The sequence below is a fragment of the Elephantulus edwardii genome, unplaced genomic scaffold (genome assembly GCF_000299155.1).
Source record: "Elephantulus edwardii isolate Elephantulus edwardi_28Jun2011 unplaced genomic scaffold, EleEdw1.0 scaffold00078, whole genome shotgun sequence".
Lineage (NCBI taxonomy): Eukaryota > Metazoa > Chordata > Mammalia > Macroscelidea > Macroscelididae > Elephantulus > Elephantulus edwardii.
Window position 1 is genome coordinate 4,758,463 of NW_006399828.1, and position 5,402 is coordinate 4,763,864.

Genomic DNA, 5,402 nt, shown 5'->3' on the forward strand with positions numbered 1-5,402 from the left:
ACTAAAGTGTGTTTGATCTAGGCCATAGTCTTCATAATTACCTGCTATGTGTCAGAAAGCTGGACAATGATGGGGGGTTGGAGGATGACAGAAGGAGAATTGATGCCTTTGAGCTGTGGTACTGGAGAAGAGTAGTGAATACACCATGGACTGCTAGAAGAACAAACAGGTTCATCCTAGAGAGGGTGAAACCAAGCTGCTCCTTGGAGGCAAGGATTCAGAAGCTTCATTTGACATGCTTTGGGCATGTTATAAGGAGGGACAAGTCCTTAGAGAGGAACTGGGGAAGGTGGAGGGGTAGTGCTTGAGAGGAAGACCCTCGATGAGAAAAATTGATTAAGTAGCTGGGGTCATGGGGGTAGGTGTATCAGAGACAATAAGTTTGGCACAGGATGCAAATGGTTTCAGAGCTTTTGTACATAGGGTCACTATGAGCTGGAAGCAACTTGACGGCACATAACAACAACAACAAAGCAAGAATATAGCTACTGAGATAAGTGAAAAGAGATATAGGTGTGTGGTTGTTCATGCTGTTGACAGGGATAGTTTCCCTTTGTGAAGTTTGTAAATTTCAGATATGGCCATCACCACGTGGCTCTTGTTTTTTATGTTGTTGCTGTTAGGTGCCGTAGAGTCGCTTGCGACTCATAGCAACCATATGTACAACAGCCCTAAACTCTGCTCTGTCCTGTGCCAATCGCACTGTCTCCAACACCCCCATCCTGATTACCCCAGTCACTGAATCAATCCACCTCATACAGGGCCTTCCTCTCCTGTGCTGTCTCTCCACCCTCCCAAGCATGACGTCCCTCTCCAGGGACCAGTCCCTCCTTACAACATATCCAAAGTATGTTAGATGAAGCCTCAGAATCCTTGCCTCCAAGGAGCCACCTGGTTTAACCTTTCCAGGATCAATCTGTTTGTTTTCTTAGTAGTCCATGGTATCCTCAACACTCTTCTCCAGCACCACAGCTCAAAGGCATCAATTCTCCTTCTATTCTCCCTAGTCATTGTCCAACTTTCTGATACATAACAAGTTATTGCAAAGACCATGACCTGTATCAGACAAACCTTAATCTCCAGAGAGACACCATTACTCTTCAGAGCTTTGGAAAGTTCCCTAATAGGAGACTTTCCCATCACAATACCTCGTTTAATTTCCTGGCTACTGGTGCCAAGAGTTTTGACTATGGAGCCAAGCAAACTAAAGCTGTGAACAATCTCAATCTCTTAACCATCCATCCTGATGCTGTCAATTGGTCCAGTGGTGAGAATCATTGTCTTCCTGACATTGAGCCTCAATCCAAATTGAAGGCTGCAGTCCTTGACCCTTACCAATTGTGTATGAGAGTTACAATCTCTCCACATCCTCTCCAGGACTTACTGCTTACTGTTAAACTTTGTCCCTGCTTCAGGGGTGAGATGGTATCTCATTGTTGTTTTGATTTGCATCACTCTGATTACCAGTGATTTTGAATATTCCTTCATATTACTGTTGGTTGGCCATCTGAATTTTTTTTTCCTTTGTGAAAAGTCTTCCTATGTATTTTGCCAATTTTGTAATTGCATTATCACTTTTTTAGTTATGGAAGCTCCTATAGTACTCTGCAAACTTTCATTATGAGACCTTTGTATGAGATATCAGTGACAAATGCTTTTTCCCAGTCAGTAGGTTTTCTTTTCACTCTATTGGAATTGAGATTGTTAACAGCTTTAGTTTGTTTGGCTCCATGGTCAACGCTATTGGCACCAGCAGCCAGGAAATTCAAAGACATATTGCAATGGGAAAGTCTGCTGTTAGAAATCTCTCCAAAGTACTGAAGAGCAACAATGTCACTCTGGAGACTAAGGTGCACCTGATACAAGCCATAGTCTTTGCAATCACTGGCTATGCATAAGAGATCTGGAAAATGACTAGGGATGATAGGAGAATTAACACCTTTTGAGCTGTGGTGTTGGAGAAGAATACTGACTATACCATAGACTTCTAAGAAAACAAATGGGTTTGTCCTGTTGTTGTTGTTGTTGTTGTTGTTAAGTGCTGTTGAGTTATAGACAACTCATAGCAACCCTATTAATGAAACACCTGAACACTCTGATGAACTTTCATCATTTCTCCAAGTTCATAGAGTTTCAGGAAGCAAGTAATTTCAGAAGTAGATGCCACTCCTGCTTTCAAGCTTGTTTTAATCAAGGAGCTACACCAAACATTGTCCACCATGGTTAACCATTATCGCATTTGATACATCAGTGTCACAGTGTTTAGCATCACAGAAACCATGAGTTACCTCTGTACAGCAAATGGACAGACCAGTGCTATACCACTTAGAAGAATGACCAAAATCAATTAAAACCAGGCCTGAGGGTCGCAGATTAAAATTACCCACCTTTGACTTGGTAGTATAACTTTCTACTCACCAGGTCCACAGAGCTCTATGTTGGTTGTGTTGTTGTTAAGTGCCATCAAGTTATAAATTACTCATAGCAATGATATGAATGAAAGACCTGAAGAGGGTTAAACGAGGCTGCTCCTTGAAGGCAAGGATTCTGAAGATTTGTCTCACATATTTTGGACATGTTGCAAGGAGGAACCAGTCCTTTGAGAGGGACAGCGCAGGGGAGGAAGACTTTCTATGAGATGGATTGATTCAGTGACTTGGGTAATGGGGGTAGGTGTGTGAGAGACAATGAGATTGGCCTAGGGTAGAACAGGGTTTAGGACTGTTGTACACAGGGTCGCTATGAGTTGCAGGCTACTTGACGGCACATAACAGCAACAACAACATTGGAAAAGAGTTTTGTATGCACACAGGGATAAGTCTTTAGAAGATCGTACTCTTCAATGTTATCCTCCCCTGGTTGTGGAGAAAAATCTATTATTTTTAAATATTGGCAATAATTCAAATATTTAATAACTTGTTCAGGCCACATGAAACCTGTTTGCAAGCTGAATTCCTTCCCTGAGCCTATACTATAGTTTTTCAACTTTCCATCTCTGACTTAATCCTTCTAGGAATTCATGCATATGAAAAGAAGACACTGATTGATATAGACTTCTAGGCAATCCTAAAAGGAAGAATATGAGACATTTCGTGCATATTACATTTTCTTGGAGGCCATTTTCTATTTTATTTGTATGATATGTATAGAAAGGCAGGAGATAAACAATATGATATTGTTGCCAAACAGCAGGTATAAATAAAGATTAGAAAATCACTTTGCAGAAGGAAGAATACAAATTTACTGGAGAATAAGACAGATGTAGATTTATTAGAGAACAGCAAAATCATGATGGAAAAGAATACACGCAGCAGAAATGAAATTTTGACTCCTGGAAACGCATGCTCAAAGGTTCTCTAGAGCCCTTTCTCATAGGAGGAGTGTTTTCAGGGGTAAAGGGAGAAGCGGTGTTCGATCAGTTTTGATTGGATGGTGGCAACCCTCCTTCTTTCTCTGCACATGCGCACAATTTTTTAAGAGGACCCTCAGTGCAAGGACGTGTGGAAGGTGGGGGCAAAACTCATTTCGGGTGCTCGTATACACACACATAATTCACTCTGGATTTTGATTCAATTTTTTGCTCCCTTTTCTGAATCACCGTTTTAGATTACTGCCCAATCAACTAATTCTTTGCTGCACTTGCATATCACCCATTGTCATCCAGCTTTATGTTTTGAAAAATACCTTAGATCTTGGTTTCTGAGACAATAGCCTTTAAATGTTAAGATAATACTCTTTAAACATCAGCTCTTTGATGTTTCTCATCATTTCCTTTGTATTTTAACAAATGCTTCCCCAGGTGTATGTCTATAAGGATACATATCAGACTGCTAGAATGTGTGATGTTGCTAAGCAAGTTCCTTTCATTGTTCCCCGCTGTGTGATTAGAGCCCCTGAAAACCCGCTGGAGGGTCAGCTTTGGGTCAGGTCTGCCTCCTCGGCCCTTGAAAACAAGAATGTAGAGCTGTGGTGACCTAGTGGTTTGAGTGACACTGAGAAGCAAAAGGCAGGAAGTTCAGAATTTCCAATTGCTCCGTAGCAGAAAGATGGGCAATCTCCTCCCATGAAATATACGATTCCTGTAATCCCACTTGAGGTTTAGCTATGGGTCAATTCCAATTCGGTAGCATATAACAATTCACTAGATCAACATGGTTCTACATCAGAAAGAAGCTCTTACCTTTGGATGCGATAAACTTTAGAATGACTTCACCTTATAAACAAACTGACCCAGATCCTAACACTTGTTTTTGTTTTCCTTTTCCCTTTAGTCTTTGTTCAGTGCTTGTTCTTCATAAAACTAATCTTTGCACGGTTCATTTCACATAATTAAATAACTCGTGTCATAATTTTGGACTGCATACTAAATACCAGACACAGTTCAAGGTGCTGGAGCAGGAAATATGACAGGCAAGAATACAGTGGAGATAATGAGATACTGATAAGAAGTACATCAATAAGCAAACAATTTCAGAAAGTGATAAATCATAAGACTAAGATGAAAAGAATAATATGGGGAAATTACATTATTCAGGGTACTGGAGCTACTAAAGTGGCTTAATCAAGAAGGCCTTTCTGAAGATATGGTGTTTAAGCTAAAGCTGGTGGTTATAGAGAAGTCATTATATAAAGATCTTGAGATCCAATCACTTTAGGTTCTAAGATGGAAAAAAGAAATATTGTCCTAGGAAGAAGGAAACTGTAGAGGCAAGAAAACACTGAATGATAGGCAAGTGAGCAGATAACAATTTAACTGAAAAAATAGTGGCAGATTGGAACAACATAATATTAAGTCTTTCAGGGAAAAGACACATGACTTTTGTTTTGAAGGCAGTAGAAAGGCAAAGGAAAGATTTAAATAAAAAAGATAATGTAAGTTAAATATTTGAAATGTCCTTAGGCTGTATTGTGAAGGAGGAGTTGGAAAGAGGCAAGAATTAAAGCAGGGTACAGAGAATGACCAGAAATACAAACTGGGTTTAGAAAAGGTCATGGAAGTAGGGACATCATTGCCAAATTCAAATGGATCTTGGCTGAAAGCAGAGAGTGCCAGAAGAATCTCTGTTTGTATTTTATTGACTTTGCAAAGGCATCTGTGTAGATCACAACAAACTGTGGTTAACCTCAAGAAGAATTGGAATCCCAGAACACTTGATTGTATTCATGCAAAGCCTATACTTAGATCAGGAAACAGTCATCTAAACAGAACAAGGAAATATTCATCGCTCAAAATCAGGAAAGGAATGCATTAGGGATCCTTTCTCCATATCTTTTCAATCTATATGCAGAACAGATAAATTGGGAGGCTGGACTTTTATGAGGAGGAATGTGGCAGCAGGATTTGGAGTAAGACTCATCAACAACCTATGTTATGCAGATGACACAGCCTTGCTTGCTGATAG